Source organism: Protopterus annectens, chromosome 15.part0 (genome assembly GCF_019279795.1).
Source record: "Protopterus annectens isolate FY-2018-M chromosome 15.part0, PAN1.0, whole genome shotgun sequence".
Classification (NCBI taxonomy): Eukaryota; Metazoa; Chordata; order Ceratodontiformes; family Protopteridae; genus Protopterus; species Protopterus annectens.
The window spans coordinates 258,293,484-258,307,272 of record NC_056749.1 but is presented as its reverse complement, the minus strand read 5'-3'; the positions used below and the strand labels follow the sequence as shown (position 1 = coordinate 258,307,272).

The 13,789-nt window shown below is 44.3% G+C and overlaps 1 protein-coding gene across 1 annotated transcript in view; it reads left to right on the top strand.

The window, feature by feature from the left end:
* Positions 1-13,789, top strand: part of ATRX (ATRX chromatin remodeler) — a 3,779,564-nt gene that overhangs the window by 431,107 nt on the left and 3,334,668 nt on the right. The window lies entirely within an intron of this gene.

The following is a 13,789-nucleotide window of genomic DNA, read 5'->3' as shown; positions in this document are numbered from 1 at the left end:
AAACAATTTCAAACTAACAGCTTGGGTGCTCCAATTCCCCTAATTGCAAGGTTTCCTGTCATCTCCAATCAGATGCATTTTATCTTCTCATAAGTCATCAATATGTCAGCTGTACAAAGGAAAATGGAAGAGATTTGTTTCATGGGCTAACACTAATCAAGTAGACCCTTTTACTGCTCCCATTCATTCTGTACTAGAATTTTTGGCTAAGCTTTTCAATGAAGGTGCTGCTTTGGCTACTAGTCGTTCATTTGGCAATTTCATACTTTCATATAGGAGAAAATAGGTATGGTTACATGTAAAACAGACTTTGTAAAGCATTCTTGAAGGGAACTGCAGTGCTAAGACCGCCATAGAAAAACCCACCCACACCTTGGGATTTAAATTTCTTGTCAGATATTGTTTTTCCTCTTTTTGAGCCTTCCACCTGTGACTTTCTTTCTTGGAAGACGTTACTCTTAGTAGCCATTACCTTAGCATAGAGAGTTTCAGAATTGCAAGCTTCATCTGCCAGGCCACCATACCTAATATTTCGTAAGGACAGAGTTTCTTTGTGCACCAACCCCTCACTTCTGCTCAAAGTTGTGTGAAAATAACCTCATTCTGTCCATTTACTGGTATTTTTTTCAAATTGCGATAATAAAGAATACTCATTACATCTACTGGATGTTCATACAGTTACATTTTTTATCTACCTAGAACTGCAGAAATCAGACAAATCAGATCAGCTGCTTGTTTCTTACTCTGACACTAAGAAAGGCCTACCAGTATCTAAGGTTACCTTTTCAAAATGGCTTTCATAACGCATTTTCTTCTAGGAACAAAACTCTTGCGACACCTATCAAAGCTCATTCCACCAGGGTGATACCTACTTATGCAGCTTTCCAAGCTAGGCTGCCTTTGGATAATATCTGTGCTGCAGCAACATGGGCAAACCCCAATACATTTATTACTCATTACAAGGTAGAATATCTTTTGGTTCTATGGTTTTGAGTAATATTCTCCCACAAGAATAAAGATGAGATTGACAGCATCACATCAAGAAGTTATGTACATGCCAAAACGTGCCATGTGTGTTGCCCATCTTGGCCTTTATTCTCACAGCCCACCCACCATACCCACTGCCTATACTCCTGGGAGACAGTAGCACTAATTGGATATAATAGGACTCTGTAGCCTCAGGATCCACCTTCCTGTTAAGCTATGAATAGCTTAACTGCTTACCTCTAATATTTATCATGGACAAACAAGATCGGAGGGAGTTGAGGAACTTCATGGGTAAGGTAGAATACCCATGAGCTTTGCTGAAGGTCTTGGGCTTTTGTAAAAGGCCAAGATGGATCGGATCTGACCCACAAGTGAGAATAATTGTGGAGCTTTTCTCCCCAGGCCTCCACTGAAAATGGACCTACGTCCAGTCGGACACTCCCGGTCAACAAATATAAATAAATAAAGGCTGAGATGGGCAACACGCATGGAACATTATGGTAAGTACATAACATTTTATTTTCAGTAAATAGTACACTCTTGGAAAGTAGTAAAAGTCTGCAGATTGTGACTTTCATTTTGCTTGTTATTTTGACTTTGTGGTTAAACAGTGCAGCACTTTTCCATAAATTGGAATAGTTTAATACTTTTAAATATTAATATATATGTATAGCATTAAGTTAAATGCTGATTAAGGAACTGGGCATATTTCAGGGTGTGAGGGGAAGGGCTGTCCATCTATCCCACATGGCACTCTACTCAGTCTTCTCTTTGGACTGTTCTCTTGAGAGAAATGTGGAGGAAAAGACTGTGAAAAACTGAATATTGCATAATTGCTTTCAGGAAATAATGTAAGGAAGTTCTCTAAGGTGGTTCATTAGTAATGTCGTCCTATTTAATTTAAGTGCACATAACATTGTGAGACTTCAGTTATGATTGCATTGTAAATGGTCACATCAAAAAAATTCCATCATTAAAGCTCTAGGGGCAAAGTTTAAACTTCAACCATTGTCTTCAAGAAATGGAAAAGGTTATTCTATGGACAAGCTAATTGTAAATGTTTTGTTCCATTATTTCCAAGGAAGTTAAGACCCCAAAATATCTCATTGAACTAATAATTGAATACATGCCTCCCTTTTGTAACCTTCAAACAAGCCTCCTGAAGCACATTGGAAAAGTTAAATGGTGCCTTAATGGAGGGAAAAAAACATTTAGGGTTGGAAAGCTTGAAAATATTTAAAAATGGCTTAAGGAATTATTGTATTGTTTCTTATTAGGTCACTTAGACACAACCCGTGTCTCGTCTGTAAGTCACTGAAATAATCTGTGCCTGGAACACACCAGTGAGAGCTCGTACCAGGCCGGGAGACTTTAATACTAAAAATTATTTAAGTAAAAGAATGCATGATGTCCTTCTATTCCTTTATTGTAGTATTCTTATTGTGGGATTACTTGCCTCCAGCGACCCAAATATCTGCTCCTATACAAAAGCTTAAGCCTGGCTGCTGTAGATGTGTGGGATGTCGCATGTAGGGCCTTAAACCAGGGACTTTAAATGTGATGTCTGCACGTACAGACCTCACAACTTTTTATCCACAGTCGACTGTCACCATGATTACTTCGCTCCTTTACTTGAAGACATCTAAAGCTAAGTACCCTGTTGGGGATTTTGACTTTTTTGCTTGAGCTTGTTTTGCTGTAGTTACCATTAGCCGATGTCAACTAAGAAGAGCAAATGCCAATGCGGGCCCCAGATACTGCCTAAAGATGCGCACGACCGCTGTGTTTTCTGTCTAGGCCAGGAGCACGACCATACCACTTGATCGATTTGCCAATCTTTTGTACCCATGACCTTCTGTAGCCAATTGCTCTCCCTTAACCTATACTTGGAAAACCAGACTCAAAAAAACTAGCGCTCAGGATAGATCTCGAATCGGCTGCTCCGACGGGACCACCACGGAAAAAGACCAAGGTTTCCAGGCCCACTTCCTCTCCACCATCAGATGTCCCGCCAGCTTCCGATTTAGGAGTTGAAGGACGTCCAACAGAAGAGTCTACTTCAGCTCTCCTTGAGGAAGCCACTTCGGAAGTAACAGCCAAGTGCGTCCACAGAGATGGCTCTGTTGTCAGACCCTACTGACGTAGAGGGGCACCCAGATATCAGATGACCGACCAGGATTCCACTGCCTGAAACTCCTACCATTTCCCAGGCTTCTGAATCCATTCTTTGAGACCTACGCCTTTAAAAAGAAAACAAAACACCAGACTCCACTTTCTGAATGAGTCCCAGACTGGCTATCTTTTACCAGATGGTCTTCGTGTTTCACTGTTGCAGTCATCACACTTGAGTTATCTGCCTGCAGGTATCCCTTAGTCGGCCCAAATACCAGAGACTTGGTATTTCTGTGTCTGATGTAGTTCTGCGTCAGATGCTGTCACTCAAGGACTGACGTCAGGTCATCAGAGGTATAAAAACAGGCAACAAACACCATTACATCAGTCTTTCTTGCCGAGGAGCCCGAAGCACAAGCAGTTTGCAAGTGCCGGTCTGCTGCTACCTGAATTTTCGTTAACGAATTGAATAATCCTGAAGTATTTTGAAGCCAAGTACACCATTGGGGATCCTTTTTTCTTGCTCTAACAGATGTCAGAAAAAGCTAACAATTGTCTTGCCTGTGGAAAGGAAATACCTCAGAGATTTTCATTCTTACTGCATCACCTGTTTAGTCCCAGACCACGGCATCCCTCACTGTTGGTTTTATGCCTTGTTTAACGCCCAAACCATTCATTGTCAAGCTCTTTGTTGCTAAATTCATTCGCTGTTGATCTCCATATTCTGAAATGGCTTCGGTAAGCCATCCAACTACTGATATTCTGAAAAAAACGTAATGATAGAGACAGACTGCATAGGTCCAAAACTGACTATGCTTTTGTTAAGCTAGTCGCCGGTGCTCAGTGAGGCACTTTTGCAGCCCCTGATGCCCGCTTCAGTGGATTTGCAGGCCTCTACCGAGACCCATTTGCAGTCAAGTATGCCGTAAGACTCTTTGACTATGGAACCTGCGGATGTCGCTACCTTGGATGGGTCTGGAGCCGCTGTGCAGGGCACCAGCTTTTGAGGCAGATGTTCGTGTTACACTGCTGCAGTCATTACACTTGGGTTATCCTGCCGCCAGGCGGTCCCGTAGTCTGCCAGAGTTCCAAAGTCTTGGTCCGGCGTCTGTTGCTGTCGCTTCTTCCCTGACGTCAGTGCACCAGGGGTATATAAGATGCATACGACGCCATTTTCTTCAGTCTATCTTGCCGTGCGGTGCCCGAAGCAGAAGCAGTTCGCAAGTGCCGGTTGGACGACTCCTGAGATTTTCGAAGTCTAATTTCAGATCCGAAGTCTTCAATAAAGCTAAGTACCCCGCTGGGGAAACTTTTTTTCTTGCCTCAGACCGATGTCAGAAAAAGTTAATAATTGTATTTCTTCTGGGAAACAAATATCTCATAAGGACTTCCACTCTTACTGTATCCCATGCCTAGGCCCTGATCACGACGTCACTAGTTGTCGGTTTTGTGCTAGGTTTAACAAACTCACTATAAAAGGACGTTTTGATTTTGCTTTGCACTACTTTGGCCGAAGGTTCAATTATACTATGCCGTCGGATCAACCGACGACCGCAGTACCGAAAAAACGCAAGGACAAGGATAAAGACAGGCATCCGAGGTCCAAAACAGACTAAACCTTTTATAGGCCAGTCGCCGGTTCTCTGTGAGATGCTTTTGCAGCCCCTGACACCTGCTACCTCAGTGCCACAGGCCGCCTCCGACTCTCACGTGGAGACAACTAGGCTTCTGGAAACTCAAGGTATTGGGCCTACGGAAACTAATCCCTCAGATGGGTCCGGAGCTGCTGAACAGGCATCGGCTTCTGAGTGAGTTTTCAGACCTTAACAACTTACCATTAAAACAACAGCCAAGACAAAAGTACCATTAAAGACAGAAACAAGTACAGCATTCTCCAGGACAGACCTCCATGCCTAAGAAACAGATGCTTAGAATGGCCGAAGACCTCATTACTCTAATCAGGGGTTCCCATCCCCTTCCTGAGAAAAGGCCTAGGCAGGATACAGACTATGATTTCTCTGATCAGGTTTCCATTTCCTCTGATTCTTCTTCAGACCAGGGATACTCTCTACCCCCCTACGAGGAACTCTGATGCTGAAGAATCTATCCCTTCAGCCTCTCCTCCTGAGGATTATTCTTTTGGGGAAACTTTACATACCATGAGGTAACATTTCCTTTGGGAAAGTCAGGATTACTCAGAATCCAATAAAGGCTCAGGGTTTTCCTTTTATTGCCTCCGCACAGGCCCCTGGCTATTCCGCCTGTGCTAGATGTTGTGGATGATGTGTTCTCTGAATCCAGCTTATCTCCCGATTCTTTGCCCTCTGCACCAGCCAAGCCAGATAGATATTATAGAGTCCCAGACTCACAAGTTTATTTATAAAAACCCTTCGGCTGATCCAGAAACTATTTCCCAGGGTCCAAAAGGGGTTAAGGCTTCCATTGCAAAAAAAAACAGTATCCTCTGACAGAGATTCCAGAGCTTTGGATAGATGGGGGAAGAAAGTATACCCTTCTGCAACTTTAGCAGTAAGAGCTTAAAATTGCCACTTTCACATGCTTAAGTACCAACAATATTTAATGGCTCAGTTAAAACAGAAAATGCTTGCAAGCTCAGAAGCTCGTGACTGTAAAGAAATGCAGGATTTATTGCATGCAGTTGAACAGGTGGGAAAACATACTCTACAATGTGGTTTTGATTCTTTAGAGGCCTCTTGTAGAGCCGCAGTTACAGGTTCTGTGATTCGAAGACGTGCTTGGTTAAAAGAACAGAGTTTACCTGATCATGTTAAGGCAAAATTATTGGATGCTCCATTATAGCATGATACTTTGTTTGGTGTTAAGGCAGAAGAGGTGTTAAAGAAAATGCAGGATAAAGCTAAATCTATGCAAACAGTCAAGGATTTTTTTACAGGTACAGCCACCTCGATTTAGCAGAAATTGGCCAACAAAGAATTGGTCCTTTCCAGTGTCAGACAGGCCACAGAGAGGCAGATACAGACGCCCAAGAGGCGGATCTCAACCCCAAGGCTCAAACAGACGACAGTGGGGCACCTCAACCCCAAAAGGAGGTGAGGACAAGTCTCAACCTTACAGGAAACCGTCACAATGACTTTCCCCTTCGTACGCCAAGCACGTCCCTTTTGGAAGCCCCCTTGGGGGAAAACTAGCACTTTTTTCTCAAAACTGGCAAACAATCACCTAAGACAAATGGGTTCTGAATATTGTGTCTCAAGGTTACAGGTTCCACTTTCATACTTTACCAAGGCTAAAAGGAATGCCAGACCTGCCACAAAATCAATGGGCAGAGGCACAGAAACAAATTTCAGCCCTCATGGACATGAGAGCTATTCAAAAAGTACCACAACAGGAACAAGGACAAGGATTTTACTCAAGACTCTTCCTGGTCCCCAGAAAGGACAAGGCCTGGAGGCCCATACTAGACCTTTCAATTCTAAATACTTACCTGGATATTCTGAAATTCAAAATGTTGACATTACAGCAGCTTCTACCCATGCTGGGCAAGAAGGCTTGGTTTGTTACTCTGGACCTCAGAGGCATACCTGCATGCCCCAATCAGACAATCTTGCAGAAGATACCTCAGATTCAAAGCTGGAACAATGCACTACCAATTCTCTGCACTGCCCTTTGGCTTATCTACTGCACCCAGGGTCTTCACAAAGTGCCTGGCACCAGTAATTGCATTTTGCATACAAAAAGGAATTCAAATATATCCATACCTGGACGACTGCCTCATTCAAGCCGAGACAAAGGACATTCTCCTACAGCATCTGGCATTTGTAAAAAGGTTGCTAATTTCTCTAGGGTACACAGTAAACGAAAAGAAGTCAAAACTAGTGCCCTCACAACAGATTATATTCCTGCGTGCCAGCTTAAATACAACAGCCCAGATGGCTTATCTCACGCCAGACAAACAAGTTTAACTAACTCAATATTTTCAACTACTGGCAAAAAAGTCCCATCTCCCTGCAAGAAAAATTCTGCAGGCCCTGGGATTCATGGCATCCTGCATACTACTAATACCATATGCCAGACTGCATATGAGGAAATTACAGTGGTACATAAAAAGTGTTTGGACTCAACACTCACAGTTTAGAAGCAGTAATACCAATGACTCCCTGCCTACAACAGGAGTTTCGATGGTGAACACAGGCATGTCACCTAAACAAGGGTCAGCCTTTTACCCTACCCACAGCCGGGCAGACTCTAACAACAGATGCTTCAGATTACGCCTGGGGAGCACACATGGCAGGAAAATGCATTCAGGGCAAGTGAACCACAGACCAGATGCATCTTCACATCAATCAAAAAGAGATGTTGGCTGTTCAAAATGCCCCAAACAGCTTTCAAGGACCTTCTGCATCCAGGACAATTATTATTAAAGACAGACAACACCAAAGTTATGTGGTACATAAACAAGCAAGGGGGCACTCATTCTTATCCCCTATGCAGGCAAGCCATGACCTTGTGGAACACAGCTCTAACGTATCAAGTTCACCTGCAAGCACAATTCCTGCCAGGAAAGAAAAATGCTCTGGCAGACTATCTAAGCAGAAATGTCATGGACCCTCACGAATGGAAATTGAATCCACAAATCTTCAGCATGGTAATGAAAAAATGGGGATGCCCAGACATGGATCTTTTTGCCTCCCCACTGATTTGCCAACTACAAAAATTCTGCACAAGGACTTATCACAAACAAGCATGGAAAGTGGATGCTCTTTTGTTCAGCTGTAAAAACCTAAATGTTTATGCCTTCCCGCCACTGCCTCTCCTTTCAAAGGTACTCCTAAAAGCCAGACAAGAAAAGCCAGACAAGAAAAACCACAGATGATCCTGATTGCTCCAGACTGGCCATGCCAGCACTGGTACCCTACCTTAAGGAACTTAGCTCAAGGCCCACCATGGATTTTGCCTCAAATTCTACACCACCTGACTCAACAAAACAATCAGATCCTGCACGGTCAGCTCAAAACCCTAAACCTGGCTGCATGGCAGATTCATTAGTCAAATGGGCAACACCTCTCTCTAAAGCTGTTATGGGTGTCATTTTGGAGGCCAGGAGGCCTAGCACCAGGAAAGCTTACTCAGAAAAATGGAAGAGAATTTGCCCCTGGAACCAGGCTCAAAGCCTTGACCCTCTAGTTCCAAACATTCCTCAGATTTTGCAATACTTAACTGAGATGCTGGACAGAAGCCTATCCTTCTCATCAATTAAGATCCACGCCTCTGCCATTTCAGCACATTACAACACGGATCCTCCTTTATTCTTTCATCCCTTGCTAAAACAGTACCTCAGAGGGGCTAAAAACATAAGACCGCCCCGGAGAGCACCAACACCACCTTGGGGCCTCAATTTCGTTTTGGAAAAACTATCCCTGACACCTTTTGAGCCAGCCAATACATCCGATCTAAAAATTTTTATCATGGAAAACGGCTCTGTTCTTGGCAGTAACTTCAGCACGAAGAGTCTGCGTTACAGGCATTAATGTCAGTGGAACCTTTTATAATTTTTCATCAGGACAGGGTTTCTTTAACGACAAACCCTACCTTTATGCCAAAGGTGGTATCTAGTGTGGCTCTTAACCAAACCATCCATTTGCCAACTTTTTATCCAAATCACCAGAATAAAGGGGAGAAACTTCTGCATTCTTTGGACATACGCAGGCAGCTACGCTTCTACTTGAACAAAACAAAAGCTTTCAGGAAAACTGAGCAACTGTTTGTAGCATATGCTGCAGGATCACAGGGCAAGGCTATCTCAAAGCAGACTATATCCAAATGGATAGGACACTGTATACGTTACTGCTACACACAGCATGGAAAATCAGTCCCAAATAACATTAGGCCACATTCCACCAGGGCAACAGCCACTTCAACAGCCTTTCTCAGAGGAGTACCTACCAAGGAAATTTTGGAGGCTGCAACATGGAGTTCAGTGCACACCTTTACCAAGCATTACCATCTGCCTCTTTACTCTAAATCCAGAACAGGATTTGCCACTGCAGTTCTGCAGGGCCTCATAGCCAATCCTAACTCTTTATAGACCAGCCACCCAACCTTAGCTTTGGAATTCTACCCAAGTGTAATGACTGCAGCAGTGTAACACGATGAACATAGTAAAGTTTTGTACCTACCATAAATGTAGATGTTCCAGTGTTCACACTGCTGCAGTCAGGTTACCCTCCCTCCATCCCCTCTGAACTAGCTGGACTTACCTATACCTTTCTATCCTATGCAAGCTTTGTGGTGTATTTGCTTGTAACTGAAGGTATTTTTATTTTTATATGTATATCTTTTATTAGCAATATGTATTGCCTACCTACTTGGCGGCACCTGACATCTGGGGCAAGAAAAACTGAAGAAAATGGCGTTGGATGCATCTTGTATACCCCTGGCGCACTGACGTCAGGGAAGAAGCGACAGCAACCAACGCTGGACCAAGACTTTGGAACTCTGGCCGACTATGGGACCGCCTGACTGCAGGATAACCCAAGTGTAATGACTGCAGCAGTGTGAACACTCGAACATCTACATTTATGGTAGGTACAAAACTGTACTTTCTTGGCTCAACCAATGTTCGACTCAAACCAACTTTTTTAACCAAAATTGCTGAGTTTCTTAGGCCCATAGTACACACTACATCTAGAAAACTGACAACCAAAGTGCATGCACCTGTACCCACGCCACAAAAACAAATTCTTACAATGACCGAAGACCTTATTACGCTGATTAGGGGAAGTCCGCCTTCCCCTGCTAAGCGACAGAGTCCAGTCCCCTTCAGCGTCTACAGACCAGGAGTCTGATGACTCAGATTTCTGATTATGAAGACATGCCCTTAACTGCTTATGAGGATTCAGATGCAGAGGAATCCATTCCCTCTGCCTCCCCTCCAGAGGATTTTTCTTTTGGTGAAATCTTACATACCTCAAGAGAGCATTTCCACTGTGAATGCCAAGACTATCCTCAGTCTAAAAAGAGACTCAGAGAATTTCTTGAGTTGTCTCAGCACAGGGCTTTAGCAATACCCCCGTCCTCGATGTTGTGGATGATGTTTTTATGGAATCCAGTCTTACTCCTGACAACTTTACCTCCTGCCCCTTGGAAGCCAGACAGGTACTACAGAGTACCTGATAGACACAAATTTCTTTTCAAGAATCCTACTGCTGACCCAAAGATCATTTCACAGGGGCCGAAAGGTATCAAGGCTACTACAACCAATAATCGCACCCCTTCGGACAGGGCTTACAGAGCTTTGGACAGATGGGGTAAGAAGGTATACACCTCTGCAACTCTTGGTATTAGGGCATTGAATTGTCAGTTTTACATGCTGAAGTACCAGCAACATATGGACCTTATTAAACAAAACGTGATAACCTTTTCAGACTGTGCAGAAAATAAAGAATTGCAAGATCTACAAGCCAAGTCAGCAAGCGTACTTTGCAGTGTGGCTTTGAAGCCCTAGAAGCATCTTGCCAGGCAGCAGTCACTGGCTCTGTACTGAGAAGACATGCCTGGTTGAAAGAGAAGACCTTGCCAGACCATGTCAAATCAAAGTTACTAGATGCTCCTTTGAATAAGGACTGTTTGGCACCAAAGCAGAAGAGGTTCTTAAAAAGGTGGAAGAAAGAGCGGTCTATGCAGACTGTTTAGGAATTCTTATAAGTGCAACCCCCTAGATTCAGTAGGCATTGCCCTTCCAAACACTGGTCCTTTCCAGCCCCCTCCAAACCTTCTCAAACCAGACCTAGGGGAAACAGACCACCCAGACTACAGTCTCAGGGTATGCAGAGATCTAAGCAATGGAGTGCCCCCACCCCTAAAGCAGTGAGTGGTAAGCCACCACCTCCTTAGGGAAAAAGCTCACAGTGACTTATTTACTCCACTACCCAGCCCTGCCCAGTTGGTGTCACTAGGAGGAAAACTTGCCCTTCATGCAAAATACTTAATGTCCATCACTCAGGACTGGTGGGTCCTCAACATTGTATCCCAGGGGTACAAATTTTATTTCCATTCACTGCCAACCTCAAGCAGGTTTCCAGACCTTCCTCCAAACCAGTGGGCAGAGGCTCAAAATAAAGTACTTTCCCTGCTCAATATCAGAGCTATTCATCTGGTTCCAGTAAAACAGAGGGGTTAAGGATTCTACTCCAGACTCTTCCTGGTACCCAGGACGTAGGTTTCTTGGCACCCAATCCTGGATTTTTCAGTTCTCAACACCTTGCTGGTGGTACCAAAACTCAAAATGTTTACCCTGCAACAGTTTATTCCTACGCTAGTCAAGGATGCCTGGTTAGTCACCCTAGACTTAAAAGAAGCCTATCTGCACATCCCCATAAGGGAGTCATGCAGGAAGTATCTACGTTTCAGGGCAGGATCTATGCATTATCAGTTCTCTGCACTTCCTTAGGCTAATCTACTGCACCCACAGTATTCACAAAATGCTTGGTTCCAGCCATTGCATACTGCAGACAGAAAAATATCCAGATTTACCCATACTTGGATGACTGCCTGATTCAGGTGGATAGTCAGGAATTCCTGCTGCAGCACCTGACATTTGTGAAAAACCTTCTTCCTTTGGGTATACCATCAAAGAAAAGAAATCAAAACTGGTACCTAGTCAAAAGGTTGTATTCCTGGGAGCAAACTTGGACACAACTTCCCAGATGGCATTCCTCACTTCAGAAAAACAAGTCTGTCTGACAGACTACTTCAAACAAATGGCCACCAGAACCCAGATGTCCGCAAGAAAAATACTGCAAGCCCTAGGTTCATGGCCTCATGTATTCTGCTAATTCCGTATGCGAGACTGCATATGAGGAAACTTCAGTGGTACTTAAAGTCTTTGGCGCCAACATTCTCAGGACTTGTAAACGGTCATTCCTATCATACCATGTCTAAGGACAGAGGTCCTTTGTTGAGCAGAAGTATGCAACCACAACAAGGGACTGCTCACCCCACACCGCCCAGACCCTAACCACAAATGCACAACACTATGCCTGGGGGGTATACATGGATGGCAAATGTATTCAGGGCCACTGGAGCCAAAGTCAAATTCATCTGCACATCAACCAAAAAGAGATGCTAGCAGTAGAGAATGCCCTGACAGCCTTCAGATCGCAACCCTTTCCAGGACAACTACTAATAAAAACAGAAACCACAGTGATGTGGTACATCAACAGGCAGGGGGGAACCCATTCCTACCCAGTCTGCAGGTTAGCCATGGCCCTGTGGAACACAGCCTTGGACATTAAAATCCATCTGCAAGCTCAGATGTTCGTGTTTCACTGTTGCAGTCATTACTCTTGGGGTTATCCTGCTGGCAGGCTACCCTCCGTCGGCCAGAATTCCAAAGTCTAGGTCCGGCGTCTGTTGCTGTCGACTCCTCCCTGACGTCAGTGCGCCAGGGGTATAAAAGATGCAGCCGACCCCATTATCTTCAGTCTTTCTTGCCGCGTGGTGCCCGAAGCAAAAGCAGTTTGCAAGTGCCGGTCGGCCGACTCCTGAGATTTTCTAGTCCGAATTTCAGAACCGAAGTCTTCATTAAAGTGAAGTACCCCGTTGGGGAAACTTTTTTTTTCCTCCAGACAGATGTCAGAAAAAGTTAACAATTGTATTTCTTGTGGGAAGCAAATACCTCATAAGGATTTTCACTCTTACTGTATTCCTTGCCTAGGCCCTGATCACAACGTTGCTAGCTGTCTGTTTTGTGCTAGATTTAACCAATGCACTATTAAGCGTCTGTTCAATTTTGCATTACATTACTCTGGCCGAAGATTTAATTATGTAATGCCGTCGGAACAGCCGATGACCAGAGTTTACAAAAAACGCAAGGAAAAGGATAGGCATCCGAGGTCCAAAACAGACTACGAGGCCTCCGCTAGGCCAGTTGCCGGTTCTCAGTGAGGTGCTTTCGCAGCCCCTGGCGCCCGCTACCTCAGAGCCACAGGCCGCTTCCAACTCCCACGTGGAGCTGACTGGGCCTCTGGATACTCAAGGTATTGGACACTCAGAAATCATTCCCTCAGATGGGTCCGGAGCCGCTGAGCAGACATCGTCTTCTGAGGGTGTCTTCAGACCTACACAACTATATATTAAGCCATCTTCAGCTTCAAAGACTAAAGCAGCTCTAAAGACAAAGAAACAAATACAGCATTCTCCTACTCAGACTTTCATGCCTAAAAAACAGATGCTCAGAATGGCCGAAGACCTAATTACTTTGATCAGGGGTTCCCATCCCCCTTCTGATAAGAGGCCTAGGCAAGAGACAGAGTATGATTCTTCTGATCAGCTGTCTATTTCCTCTGATTCCTCTTCTGAACAGGATTACTCCATGCTTCCTTATGAGGATTCTGATGCTGAAGAATCCATTCTTTCAGCCTCTCCTCCTGAAGATTATTCTTTTGGGGAAACCCTGCATATACCATGAGGGAGCATTTCCACTGGGCGAGCCAAGATTATTCTGAATCTAAGAAAAGGCTCAGACTTTCTGCTACTTCCTCAGCGCAGACCCCTTGCTATTAAACCTGTTCTAGACATTGTAGAAGATGAATTTTCAGAGTCCAGCCTGTCCCCTGACTCTACCCCCTGCACTTGCTAAGCCAGACAGATACTACAGGGTCCTGGATTCTCATATATTCCTATATGAAAACCCCGCTGCTGACCCAGA